Here is a 15,295-nt window from a genome sequence, read left to right as displayed (position 1 = left end):
TGGCGAGCAACGTCCTTGGTTAATTCTTTTTAGGATTAACAGTTGACTTATAATTCAACTAAGAAGCCTGGAGAAAAATTGTTATTCTTAATACCCGATTGCCTGTAAATAAATAATTTAATTTACTTTTTCCGACGCAAAATGGTGAATTTCCTTGTCATATTTCTCCATTTCATCTTACTTCATTGGTCTATGTTCGTGGGCCAATAGAAAACATTAATGGGTGTAGATGCTGAAGGTTTATCTACTTTGCTGCCATACTCCGAACACCTCCCTTAACGATTGGAAACAATATAATTGGTGTTTGTCAATGAAAGATACAATAGAATACTGCATAATTATCATAGAAATACCGCTTGAACATTAATTGTAAATGCTTCCATAGGGAGGAAAAGGGAAATAGAGATAGAACACAGAGAGAGAGGAGACTGACAGACAGGGAAGACGTGCAGGTTGCAGAAACCGATAAAATTCATTGTTTAACAGACTTCGAGCAAGTAATTTATTGTCCAATTAATTGACATCTATGTATCTTTGAAGGAAGTACGTGTGCCGTCGTATATCAAAAAAATGGAATTTTAACAGGTACTGACAGAGGTAGATTACCGTAGTTTTGGAAGACATCCAAACATTAATACCATAACATTCAACATACAATTTGGCTCGGTGTTTACATGATGGAATGAGGGCTAGATTTCAATTTCCCTCATCTTTTGGGTTCGGTTTCCTACATCCTGTATGTGATTAATCTGGCGTTATTATCGAGGTGAGCAGCTTAGTGCGCTTATCGTAGGTCCAAAAATTGAGGGAGACCAAATTGGATTGAAGTTGGCCTGAATGAAAACGATACTACGACGGAAGGAGAGCAACACGACCATTGGAAGACGTATCCCAATTAAATATTAAAAAGATCCACTGGCACTGGATTTGAATTCCACGTGAAACAATTGAGTTTATTTCATCATCCGGACACCTGGCCAGCATATCTGTCCTCTATGTAATATTCAATTTTCATTTATTAGGATTGGGACACACCTTTTTTCCTACAGCCTTACTAATGTGTTCTTATGTAACACGGTATCTATTTGCATTAATTTAACTTAAAATAAATATTTTAATGGTATTTACGTAGTCTTCAAAAGTGAGTTATAATTATACGAAGACACGCAGTCTATCTCTCTCTCTCAATGTTGTAGATAGAGAGAGAGGATGGGTGGAGAGAGATAGAGATACAGGGAGACAGAGAGCGAGATAAGAGAGAGAGAGAACTGGCAGGTTGAAGAAGCGGACAACCATCGTTGATTACTTGCTTCGGGTTACTCATTCATTATCTAATTAATTGAGATATATATATATATTTAAATGATGTCTGCGTTACGTGTTCTATATCAAAATCAAGAACTGGGACAAGTCCTGAAAGTGGTAGATCAATGCAGTTTTGGAAGCCGAAGAAACTTTCGGACAGGTACATTGAAATAGTCTTTTGATCGGTGGTCGTAAGAGGGAAGGAAGGCTATATTTGGACGTGGTCGTCATGGGAAGGTTGGGTTTGTTAAAGACAAACCAAGTCTGAAAATGGCTTCGGACTCAGACCCTATCTGATTCAAAACGAAGGCTTAGGACTCAGAGAATATCTGAGTCAACTTAAGAAAGAAAAACAAACCAATAGAAAATAACTTAATACCAAACCAACTAAAATAAGACACGTACCTAGTACCCACTTTAGGAAAAAGAAAATAAGAAACTAGAATGAATAAACCAATCAGGATTTACGTAATAGATCATCAAATAAGAAACGATCACATATCCCACGTAATGAAATAAAAAAAGAAATAAACTTGAACTTAGAATTAGATGTTGTAAGGGCTAGCTTCCTGTTACGTCCTCAACAGTATCCAAACGTACATCTTCCAGTTATGGCCTCAACGGTCTCCGAACTGACGAACAAGCAATTATTGTTACAGCCTCACTGCTCTATAAATAACTCAAAATATACATGGTTTGATTCATGGAATACGATTGATTTTCTCACATGTTTTCCACTCTCTCCATCCTTCTTTCTATCCATCTTGTTGTTCTTTCACAGGGTTCATTCATCCTATATGACATCTGTTTCTTTCCATTGCATATCGCGGGCCAGTTTATATTAAGACCGAGAACCTCTTATCAAGATATTGATATTAGAAACCAACATATTTCAATAATCGAAAGTCAAATAGTATTATAGTAAATTATAATAATCATAGTTAAGCGACATTAGGGCTTTTCTTAAGAGAGATTGAATGATTATTCAGAAGTTAGTTCCAGAATTGTTAAAGAGTGCGAGAATATATTGGGTAGGCCATAATGAGAGATGGAAGTCAAATGACAATCGGATAGGTATGGAAGTCATAGAATAGAAATGAAACAAAGCAATAATCATGATGCAGTACGGATCTACCCCACGATGGTCATAAACGAAATGGAGAAACTGATAGAAGTTTCCTTACGACTCTAACGCAAGTACCATGATTCGAGGACAGTGCAAAAAACTACACATTAATAAAGAAAAGGAATAGAATATCAGTAGATGGAGAAAAGAGTGACATATTACTGAGAACTGGTAAGGATGGAACATTACGCAGCATGCTATAGATTATAGACGAAGAGGTTTCTGGGACTGGCGGCCAGTACTACAATGGAAGTTGTATCATTATATTGCTGAGTATTGGACTTTCACTTGTAAGTTAATATGCTCCTTATAGGGTCGTATTCCTTGTGGCATCTACAGAGAACATGCCAGGATATCCGGTGGCGTGGGATACACTTCACTAGTATCTGCCAGGAGATACAAAAAATAAACCATAGAGTGGCTTTACTCACCAAATAAGGGTTACATTCTCACATCTGCTATTTAATTACATCATGAAACGACCTTCATCAAGAATCATGAGGTAGCTAATACATTGAGTGCCCTATAATCCCATCTATTATGACACAATACACCCTTCTTTGTAACACCAATCACAAGTAGCAGATTGTGCGGAGAATTGGAGGTGGGAGATCGCCATGTCCCGCATAGGCACTTTAGCAGACTGTTAGGATAACATGAGCTACCTGATAAGAAACAAGGACTCCCCATGATATCCGCGAGGTCTCACAATTGTATCTCTTTTGTGTTTTTGATGCAGGAGAGTGGGGTCTATGTGTGATCGGGTTATGAACGCTTTCTCCATGCATATAAACTATTGCAAACACTAAATCTTTACACATATAAAACCACCAGGTAACATCCAAGGCATTACCGGCTGTGTCTATGAGCAAGATTAGATCCATTGTACCTAACACTGTGTTGTTTGCCACAGAAAAAGAGGCCATCATAGGATGCATTGTACCTGAGCATAGCCTAATGCATCTATACCCAATACAGTAGTTGAGCACCTTACTCTGTTCACTCATTTCTAGTCGGACACATCAATTTGTGTCCCAATTTTGTGCCTTGCAATGGTTTGATTAGGGATTCTCGCTCTAAATATAAAGTTCCCCGTGATATGCAATGGAAAGAAACAGATGTCATATAGGATGAATGAACCCTGTAAAAAAAAAGATGGATAGAAAGAATGATAGAAAGAGAGGAAAAAAAGAGAGAAAATCAATCTTATTCCATTAATCAAACCATATACATTTTGAGTTATTTATTGAGGAGTGAGGCCGTGACAAGAAGTGCCTGTTTGTCAGTTCAGAGACCATTAAAGCCGTGACAAGAAGCTAGCGATTACAATGTCCATTTCTAAGTTTGAGTTTATTTCTGTTTTTTATTTCATTAAGTGGGGTATGTGTTTGTTTCTTATCTGTTTGTCTATTAAGTGAATCCTTCCTGGTTTATTCATTCTCATTTCTTGTTTGTCAGTTCGGAGATTATTGAGGCCGTAACAGGAAACTAGTTGTTACAACAACTATTTCTAAGTTTGAGATTATTTCTGTTTTTATTCCATTAAGTGGGGCATGTGTTCCGTTCTTATTTGTTGATGTATTAATTGAATCCTGATTGGTATATTCATTCTCATTTCTTGTTTGTCAGTTTGGAGACTGTTGAGGTTGTAACAGGAAGCTAGCCGTCACAACTTCTATTTCTAAGTTTGAGTTTATTTATGTTTTTATTTCATTAAGTGGGTATGTGTTTGTTTCTTCTTTTTAAATATATTAAGTGAGTACTGAGTGGTTTATTCACACTCGTTTCTTGTTTGTCAGTTTGGAGACCGTTAAGGCCATAAGTGGAAGATAGCCGTTACAACATCTATTTCTAAGTTTGAGTTTATTTCTGTTTTTATTTCACTAAGTGGGGTATTTGTTCGTTTCTTTTTTTTATCTTTTACGTGAATCCTGATTGGTTTATTCATTCATGTTCGTATTTTATTTTGCCTGATGTGAAATACGTATCTTATGTTAGTTGGTTTGGTATTAAGTGATTTTCTATTTGTCGGTTTTTCTTTCTTAAGTTGACTCAGATTTTCTCTGAGCCCTAAGCCTTCATTTTTGCTCAGTTAGGCTCTGAGTCTGAAGCCATTTTCAGTTTAAAATGTTACATAGAGTTGGCTTTTCTTCAACAAACCCAATCATCCCCAGACAATCACGTCCAAATATAGCCCTCCTTCCCTCTTACGATCACCGATCAAAAGACTCTTTTCAATGTACCTGTCTGAAAATTTCTTTGGCTACCGAAATTGCATTTATCTACCCCTTTCAGGACTAGAGCTGGACGATGAAAACGTGTGACTTTTTTAAACGGACGGAACGAGACTGGATGAACTTTTGTTCCATTATCCGTCCATTGAAGTTTATTTCGTTCGTTTCGTCATTCGTCATGAATTTGTCATCGTTATAAGGCCATCATTCGTCTGTTCCATCACTAGTCAATTGAAAAAAAAGAATGGACGGACGTTCAGATGACAGAATGTTTGTTTTTTACTCCCCTTTTCCAATTTACAATTCTGAACTTCTAACTCCCTTTCTCACCTTTCTTCCTCTGAAGGAGATGTTTCTCCTCCATGCGGAGCAACAACGACCAGCAAAACATTCGCCCCACGACTCGGTGGTGTCGTTGGCACTGCCATATGCACGCCACAAGGCATGCGCAGTGCCCCAAATCCATCCTAGAAGGTCTACCATAGTGGGTGACTCGACAGGGTAACCGTTCAGTGTTGTTTTTATTTCACGATTCAATACTTGTGAGTTTTTTTGTGTCGTTCCCTTGTATGCTCTTGTGCCTTTAATAGCCAGAGCTTTCTAAGTGTTTTTGTACCCCATTTTTCCTTAGGAGAGTTAAGAGTATTGTGTTGTTTCTCATCTCCTCCCTCTAGAGTGTTGTGAGTGTGATTATAGGAGTCATTGGCTAATCCCTTGAACATACTCTCGTCCACTGAGCGGAGATTTTATTCCCAACAAGTGGTATCGGAGTGTGGAGATCCTGCTGTTCGTGCTCCATCAAAGAGGATAGACTCTTCAAAAGTGCAAGATGAGGCTCCATCAATGGCTATGCAAGATGAAGGGGCGAAGATTGGTCTTCCAATGGCCACCTTGATGCTGAATGACCAGAACAACTGTCATTGGGCAATGAATATGGAGGTACATCTCAATTCGCATGGCCTTTTGGGCGTGGTTAAAGGGACTGAAGAAAATAGAAGAAAGGACAGACAAGCACTCTCCGTGATTCTAAGTTATGTCCCATAGTCTCAAGGGAGATATATTGACAACAAGAAAAAGTGCAAAGGAGAATTGGACACTCTTCGAGTGCTCCATGTGGGCGTGCATCGTGTGGTGGAGTAAAAAATTCAAGCTTTGAGGGGAGAGTTCGAGATACTCTCCATGAAGAAGGGTGAGAAAGTAAGTGACTTTGCTTCACCGTTTGCAGGCATTATCACCGAGCTTCGAGATTTGAGCAAAGTTTTTCAAGATAGAGATTTGGGCAAATGATTGGAAGGGCCGAATTAATCAATGATAGGCTCATTATGGCATTGCACATAACGATGCCATAGTGAGTGAAACATGTACGTGTGGCCCGGCGAGCGAGAATTTCTTTTTTTTTATTCTTTTTTCGTAAAGGTACGTTGTTTTTCATAAAAGGATGCATCGTACACGCAGTGGGTAGCCACATGCAATGATCGCACGCGGCAACTGACACACGTGTGCTTTTAAAATAAAAAAGGCACGCGACATCGATTCGCCGAGCGCATTCAATGGACGCAGCTACCAATGACGAGCTTTAATAAAAATGCCGTATTTAATATATGCCCGCAATCGATTTTCTGCGTGCATTAAATGTACGCAGAAATCGATTATGTGTCATAAATGCTCACGCAAAGCTATTTGTTTTTTTTTAAATACAAGCTCACGTGGCGCTTTTCTAGCCAATTAAACACAACAATCATTCTCCAATGATTGTGCACTGAGGATGCGCACAACGACGTGTTAGAATGCATTCCAAGAAGGGGGAAAATGAGAAAATAATGCGCCAACCAACCAGAAAATGCCATTTTCAACGGTTGGATCCTACGGCGAATCTATATCTTGAGAGAGATAAATTTAATCCAACGGCTATGATTAATCCTCAGTAAAACGACCATGTCTTGAGATCTAGCTGTTTGATTGAGCTGAAATTTTGAGGGCATGTTTGTCTTTTTCCCCTCTACAATCCAGGCGGTTGGATCTTTAAATAGAGGTCTGGAAGAAGGCAAAATTCACTTTTTGAAACTCTCCACAAGGATTTCGCCAAGAGTTGCTTTGGAAGTCGACAAATCTTGATTCTGCATTCAATGCTGTAAGTTTTTGATTTGTATTTTGAACTTCTTCTTGAGAGATTCTAAAACGCCTTGGCATGAGGGAAATGTACATGCCCTAGAAGTTGTTTTGATTGAAATTAGCATTTCAAATTGATTCTAATTTAAGATTTGATTTTTATTCTTTAGTTTTAAATAGATTTGGAAAAATTCTGCATTTTTTAATTTTAAAATTAGGGTCGGATTTCACCTTTCCCCAAATTCTTCAATTTCTCTCTCTAGGTTAATCCGTCTATATTTTCTCTCTCTATAATTCAAAATTCATTGTTTGGAAATTTAATTTTATATATAAAAAAATAAAATATGGAATGTCATCAAAAAATTTGTCCATCCTGAACTCCAATTTAAACCCCTTTCTAGATTATTAAATTCCCAATTTTAATTCATAAAATTATCTTACAATTTCCTAATAATTATGAAATTAATTATTCGAATTAATCTGATCTTATAATTAAATATATCCTATCTTGAGCTTTATGATCGAAAATATTTAAAATCAAAATTAAGTTTTTACTTAATTTTAACTAATTAAAAACATTATTAAGTATAATTGAGGTTTATTAGTTGCAAAATTAATTTATTCTTGAATTAATTTATTACAAATTGGATAAAATTCTTGCCTGTTGCCTCCCTGCGGTTCGACCCGTTGCTTGCTCTATACATTGTATTTAGTGATTAAGGGTATTTATAAATTTTATTGCATAAGTCTAAAAGCGCAATCAACGACGTATTTACAGATCATTTTTAGGCTTATCAGTATGATGCTCTAATCTTGCAACTTGAGCAAATCTGTGATTTGAAGAACAAGAAGACAGCTAAAGCTATTGGGCATCTCAAGGTGCGTGAGATGCGTGTTCTTGAGAGGATTGCAAGGGAAGAAGAGCAAGCTCTCCTCTCTAAGGCATTCAATCAAGCGAATAGGGGACAAAGTATGTCTTCTTCACGTGGGAGAGGAAAAGGAAATGGGAGCAAAGGGATAGGTCGTGGGAAGACTACTACAAGAGACAATGAAGATGGAGAAAGGAACCCTTTTGACAAAACAAAAGACAAAATGTATAAGAGATCTAGAGAAGAGATAGAGATAGAGATAAAGACAGAGATAGAGATATAGATAGATAATGTGCCTAGGAATTGATAGAGGAAGATAATTCACGTCTGATGAGTTCTCAAATTGGTGTGAAGAAAGTGAAATTCTCAAGAAATTTACAGCCCCGTATACTCATCAATAAAATGAAGTGTTGGAGATGAAGAATAGGAGCCTTATGGGTCTTGTGAGGAGCATACTCAATGAGAAGAGCTTGCCTATGGAATACTGGGGTGAGGCTGTTTACACTTATGTGCGTGTTAAACAGGTCCTCTATAGAGAGCTTGCAAGGGGAGACGTTGATGGAGGACCATCCGCCAGCTAAAGCACGCAACCGGCTCGTGGCGTCTCGCAAGCAACGCCGTGAAGCTCGAGCCAACGAGAAGGACTCGTCCTTCAAGTACACTGCTTGAGGACCATCTCTTGTTCTTTCTTTCTTTCTTTTCCCTTTTTTGTAATTTCGCACGTTTTTCCGTCTTCATGTTTGCGGGCCTCGTGTTTGGTCCGTTTCCCGTTTCAGAAGAACCTCTGAACCTTGTGGCTTAATTGTGGGGTTTGCTTCCCCTAACCAAGCCCAAACCTTTAGGGTCGTCCACTCTCCCCCCCTATAAAAGGAGAAAGGATGCCCTGAGAGAAGGGAGGAGGTTTCTTTTTTTTCAATGAGAATGTTGATGTTCAGAAGAATGTCGTGAGGTTTTTGCCTGCAGATCGTGAGGGAGCAAAGCCCCCGTCCCTCGTCGTTCTGAAGAGAAGAAGAAGATCCAGAGTCGCCGCCCCAGTCGTGAACGTAGAGGAGCCCATCGCCACCGTCCTGAGCAGAAGAGGAGCACCGTGCGACCCCTGCGTGCAGGACGTGACGGGGGGGGGAGCCTCCTCCGCTCATCATCATAAGAAGGAGGACGCCTGGAGTAACCCGCCCTCGGAACAAGAAGGAGGGAGATCCCCTCCCGCCGACCTGAGAAGAACAAGAGCGCCCTCCGTTTCCCACCTACAGGACGAGGCTAGCGAAGCCCCTTTCTTTTCTTGCCGTCCTGAACAGGGTGGGAGACGCCTGGAGACTCTTTCCCCCCCCTTCCCCCTGGCGCCCTGCCTGTTGGCCGTCCAGAAGAGAAGCTCGCTGCTCATCCTGAGAACGGAGACGAGCATCTCTGCCTGCCGGTCAGCAAGCCTGCTCGCAGCTACCGCGACCCACGTCGCCCGGTCCTCCTCCTCTGCGCGCGCAGTATTGGCTCACGGTACCCGCCCGCTCACAGCGGCCGCGTTCCCACAGCCGCCGCTGACGGGCGTCGTCTGCGGATCCTCGCCGGCACCGACTTCTGCGCGAGCTGCAACTGCTACGTGCGGCCGAGAGGCCCGCCCATCGGCACCGCCACGGCGCCCCGCCTTCCCCAGCCGACGCCCTCCGCCCGGATACTGTCCGTGCTTCCTACCGCGCCGGCCGACCTGCTCTCGTCCCTCGCTCGTCATCGACACGGTCCGACGCCATTACTTACCTTCAGCTTCTGGTCCACCGCGATCTTCCGGGCTACGGTCCCGCAGGTAACTCTCGCCCCTTTGAGTATTATTACCCCTTTCAATATTTGATCGTGTGCTCCTCTGCCGATGTGGGTTGGGGGAGAGTTTTTTCCTTTTCTATCCGCTCGTGTCGTTCGATCCGGGGGAATTACGACCAGATCAGGGGGAGACCCGCACGTCGGTGTTATCATGATCTATCGGGTTAACGGGAGTCCGACTGTACGAGGCTGTCCGGGTCCATCGTCCATTTGGTTGCGGGTTCGTTCTTCTCGTTTTTATACTCTTGCATCATCTTAATAATTCGAACTTTGTCACGCTTGGATTGAGCCCTATCCGTGTGTTGCAATGCGCGCCGTCGATCCCGGCCGTCCGTGTTGCATCAGACGCCCTATTTCAAGTGGAGTGGAAGAAAGCCCAAAATTGACCATCTGAGGGTATTCGGCTCAATTGTGCATATGAAGTCCAATAAACAACTAAGCAAGCTTGAAGATATGAGCAAGGAAACAATCTTTGTGGGGTATAAGAGAGGTACTAAAGCTTATCGGTGCCTTTATCTTACCACCAAGAAAGCTCACTTGAGGTGCGATGTGATCTTTGAAGAAGGGCTGTCATGGGAGTTTGAGAAACTCCAAACCAGCAATGGTGTTTCCAATAACAATCTTGTAACCTAAGGTTTAAGTGGTGCACTTGAACAAGAACATGTTTAAAATCAAAGAGGAGAAAAGCTTGAACAAGAAGGTGCTCAAATTGATGGGAGTGAAGATAGTGGACATATTTTATCAACCTCAGATGAAGTGAGGAGGTATAGATCGGTGGAATCAATCTACAAAGTTACTGATCCAGATGGATAAATGGGGTGTCTTCTCTTTTTTCAGAAGTCCTCTTCATATGCTGAAGCATCTGATGATCAAGCTTGGAGAGAACCCATGGAGGAGGAGATTGCTTCTATTGAGAAGAATAACACTTGGAGTTTGGTGAAGGCTCCAAATAATTGCAAGCCCACAGGTGTGAACTGGCTTTATAAGCTTAAGAAGAATCGTGTGGTGAAGTTGTGAAGCACAAAGAAAGGTTGGTGGTGAAGGATTACAGCCAAAGATACGAAATTGAATATGATGAGGTATTCTCTCCCGTTGCTCGTTTTGAGTCAATTTGAATTCTGATTGCATTGGTAGCACAGATTAGTTGGAAACCACATTACCTTGATGTGAAGTCCGCCTTCTTGAATGGTGAGATTGAGGAGGAGATCTACGTGGACTGATAACATGCAAATTAATATACTTAATTACTGAATTATACATTCTATTTATGTGTTTTAATGGTCATATTTGCATGTTATCATGATAAAATACATTGAAATCAGTTAACATGTCGTTTTTCTATTATTTCATATTTTTTATCATTTTTTACATGGAATTTGACATTGTTTTAGTGAAGATATATTTTTACATGATTTTATTTGCTTGGTTTAAGGTCAGTAAATCATCTCCTGATTTTTCTGAAATTTTCCCATATTTTTTATGAATTTTTCTGAATTTTTATGACCATTATTTAGGCAAGAAATGATTTTTATTTAATTAAATAATATATTGATTATTTATTTTGCATTTTAAATGCATTTAAAATGAATATCCACGTCATTCGCCCGAAATTCGGGCGAATGAAGGGATATATTAATTAAATAAGAAAGTAGAGAAGAGAGGAGAGAGATAGGAAAAGTCAAATAGAGTGATTAAAAGAGAGAGAGAGAAAAGCGGAAGAGAGAGGAGAGAGAGTAGAGCGGCTAGAGAGGAGAGAGAAGAAAAGATATTTAATAGGAGGAGAGAGATTTGAAAAGTCAGAAAGTGCGGCCGACGCGGACAACGAGGGTTTACGTGTCCCGAAACACGGAAAGCGAGAAAATCAAGCCCAGCCAATAGGAAATTCCGATTTTTTAGAGAAAATGAAAGAGATCCAACGGCCCACATTTGATCTCACTAAAACTGCGATATCTTGAGATCTACAACTCCGATTGGGCTGAAACTTTGAGGGCAGGTTCGTCTTTTCCTCCTCTACAATCAGGACGGTCGGATCTTTAAATAGAGGTCAGAAAAAAAGGCGAAATTCACTTTTGGAGGCTCTCCCCAAGAAATTGGCCAGGAAGGACACAGGAGGCATTCTGGAAGTCGTCAGATCTGGATCTCTTTATCAAATTTGTAAGTTTCTGAATTGTATTTGATCATCTTCTAGAACGATTCGAAAACGCCTTGGCATGGGCGAAATGTACATGCCCTAGATTCATGTTTTGAATGCATCAGCACTTCTTTTTGATTTGGATTTGAGATCTGACTTTTGATAATTAATTCTTAATCATTTTATGACATTTCTGCTTCATTACATTTTTAATTTAGGGTCGAAATTGGGGCTTTCCCCAATTTCTTCACTTTCCCGAAAAATTTATAAATCAATTGATAAGCCGAAAAAATTTAATTCAATTGATTTATCAATTGATAAGCCGAAAAATCACGTAAAATTACGAGGTCGTTGCACTTTTTAGACTTATGCAATAAATTTATAATTCCCTTAATTACTAAATAAGAATATAGAGCAAGCAAGGGGTCGATCCGCAAGGAGGCAACAATTTAGAATTTTCAAACAATTTTTATGAATCAAGTCAAGTAATTTTGAATTTTGCAATATTTAATTCAATTAATATTAAATAATATTCTTAAAATAATCAAAATTAAGTAAAACTTAATTTTGATTTCGGTCAGATAATTCCAGATAAGAATATTATTATTATTTTAAGCTCATAAAAATATAAATTATCAATTTCCCAATTTAATAAAATTTATTATAATTTTCAGAATTAAAATTGGGAAATTAATAATCAAGAAAGTGATTTTTGAATTGGAGTTCAAAATGGATGAATTTTCGATTCAAATTTTATTTTTGGGTTTTTTATATATTAAATTAAATTCCTAAACAATAAAAACCAAAATCTAGAGAGAGAAACAAATCAAATTAACCTAGAGAGAGAAAGTGAAGAAATTGGGGAAAGCCCCAATTTCGACCCTAAATTAAAAATGTAATGAAGCAGAAATGTCATAAAATGATTAAGAATTAATTATCAAAAGTCAGATCTCAAATCCAAATCAAAAAGAAGTGCTGATGCATTCAAAACATGAATCTAGGGCATGTACATTTCGCCCATGCCAAGGCGTTTTCGAATCGTTCTAGAAGATGATCAAATACAATTCAGAAACTTACAAATTTGATAAAGAGATCCAGATCTGACGACTTCCAGAATGCCTCCTGTGTCCTTCCTGGCCAATTTCTTGGGGAGAGCCTCCAAAAGTGAATTTCGCCTTTTTTTCTGACCTCTATTTAAAGATCCGACCGTCCTGATTGTAGAGGAGGAAAAGACGAACCTGCCCTCAAAGTTTCAGCCCAATCGGAGTTGTAGATCTCAAGATATCGCAGTTTTAGTGAGATCAAATGTGGGCCGTTGGATCTCTTTCATTTTCTCTAAAAAATCGGAATTTCCTATTGGCTGGGCTTGATTTTCTCGCTTTCCGTGTTTCGGGACACGTAAACCCTCGTTGTCCGCGTCGGCCGCACTTTCTGACTTTTCAAATCTCTCTCCTCCTATTAAATATCTTTTCTTCTCTCTCCTCTCTAGCCGCTCTACTCTCTCTCCTCTCTCTTCCGCTTTTCTCTCTCTCTTTAATCACTCTATTTGACTTTTCCTATCTCTCTCTCTCTTCACTACTTTCTTATTTAATTAATATATCCCTTCATTCGCCCGAATTTCGGGCGAATGACGTGGATATTCATTTTAAATGCATTTAAAATGCAAAATAAATAATCAATATATTATTTAATTAAATAAAAATCATTTCTTGCCTAAATAATGGTCATAAAAATTCAGAAAAATTCATAAAAAATATGGGAAAATTTCAGAAAAATCAGGAGATGATTTACTGACCTTAAACCAAGCAAATAAAATCATGTAAAAATATATCTTCACTAAAACAATGTCAAATTCCATGTAAAAAATGATAAAAAATATGAAATAATAGAAAAACGACATGTTAACTGATTTCAATGTATTTTATCATGATAACATGCAAATATGACCATTAAAACACATAAATAGAATGTATAATTCAGTAATTAAGTATATTAATTTGTATGTTATCATAGACCAGCCAGAAGGTTTTGTTAATGAGGGAAAAGAAGATTATGTGTTGAAGTTGAAGAAAGCCTTTTATGGACTCAAGCAGGCACCTAGAGCTTAGAATGCAAAGTTGAATGATACATTGAAGCAAATTGGATTCAACAAGAGAACGAATGATCAAGGAATGTATTTTATGCATTCTAATCACTGTGGGTTGTTTGCAGGTGTTTGTATTGATGTCGTAATCATGAGAGGAGGTAATCAAAAGAAAATTGAAGAGTTTAAGGAGGAGATGATGAGCACATTCTAGATGACCAATATCGAGCTGTTTAGTTCTTACTTGGGCATTCAAGTGATTCATGGTACAAGTGATACTATTTTGAATCAAAGCCTTTATGCAGACCATATTCTTGAGAATTTTTGTATGGTTGGGTGCAATCCAACCAAGACTCCTCTAGAGTCATTTCTCAAGTTGACAATAGAAGGAGAAGGTGCCAAGGTTGATGCTACTATTTATCGAGGGTTGATCGGGAGTCTAAGATACTTGCTACAAGCCCGACCTGATCTAACCTATTCGGTGAGTATTTTGAGCATATATATATCAACATCCACATCTCAACATTGGGATGCACCCAAGAGAGTACTAAGGTACTTAAGCGATATCGCTTATCTTGGTCTGGTGTACAAGAAAGGGAAGAAGGATTTTAATATCGCGAGCTATAGTGATAGTGATTTTGCTGGAGACCTAAAGGTAGAAGGAGTACGTCAGGAGAGATGTTCTTTCTTGGGGGTCTATTTATCAGATGGAATTCTTTAAAGCAGAGTACAGTGGCTCTATCATCATGTGAAGTTGAGTATATGCCTCTAACTTTAGCAATGTGTCAATGGAAGTGGATTTCTGTGCAAGCCCATTAAAATCAGAGTGGAAAACCAATCAGCTATCATGTTATTCAAGAATTCACCTCACCATAAAAGAACAAAGCATATTGATACTCTCCATCATTGGATTAGAGACTGTGTTGAAAATGGAAACATGGAGGTGGACTATGTGAAGACGGAGGGGTAACTTGCTCACATATTTACCAAGGCATTGGGAAGAATCCAACTCCAAAACTTATGTGAGAAAATTGGGATGATTGAAGTATTGCATGGAGGAAGAAACAAGGAGGAGATTGAAGGATATGTTTCTCCTCCATGCGGGCCAACAACAACCAGCAAAACATTTGCCCCACGACTCGGTGGTATCATTGGCACTGCCATATGCACGCCACATGGCATGCGTAGTGCCCCAAATCCATCCTACGAGTTCTGCCGTAGTGGGTGACTCGATAGGGTAACCTTTAAGTGTTTTTTTTGTGTGTTGTTCCCTTGTATGCTATTGTGCCTATAATAGCCAGAGCTTTCTAAGTGTTTTTGTACCCCATTTTCCCTTACGAGAGTTAAGAGTAATATGTCGTTTCTCATCTCCTCCCTCTAGAGTGTTGTGAGTGTGATTAGAGGAGTTCTTGGCTAATCCCTTGAACATACTCGCATCCACTGAGGGGGGATTTTATTCCCAATATCATCTTCATCAGCTTACACCAGACAAACTTCCATCTTCCTTATCCATCTTGCAAGGAGTTGGCCTGAAGTGAAGGTTAGTAGTGCTGCACTCATCTATCCTCGTTTATCTTGTCTTTCTTCCATATCGCGCTACGCTCATCGATCCTCGAACTGAAGGTCAGT

The 15,295-nt window shown here is 39.2% G+C and overlaps 1 long non-coding RNA gene across 2 annotated transcripts; it reads left to right on the top strand.

Annotated features, from left to right (window-relative positions):
* The first annotated feature begins 8,530 nt into the window (after nt 1–8,530).
* Nucleotides 8,531–15,019, top strand: LOC144705789 (uncharacterized). Of its 2 annotated transcripts, XR_013582107.1 has the most exons (4): nt 8,531–9,672; nt 9,798–10,216; nt 10,290–10,531; nt 13,795–15,019. It is a non-coding gene; the product is annotated as an uncharacterized LOC144705789 (long non-coding RNA). The 2 variants fall into 2 exon arrangements; XR_013582106.1 differs by lacking the exon at nt 13,795–15,019 and having other exon boundaries at nt 8,532–9,672; nt 10,290–10,714.
* Nucleotides 15,020–15,295: the final 276 nt, after the last annotated feature.

Source organism: Wolffia australiana, chromosome 7, assembly GCF_029677425.1.
Source record: "Wolffia australiana isolate 7733 chromosome 7, ASM2967742v1".
Classification (NCBI taxonomy): Eukaryota; Viridiplantae; Streptophyta; class Magnoliopsida; order Alismatales; family Araceae; genus Wolffia; species Wolffia australiana.
This window is presented reverse-complemented; position numbering and strand designations above follow the sequence as displayed.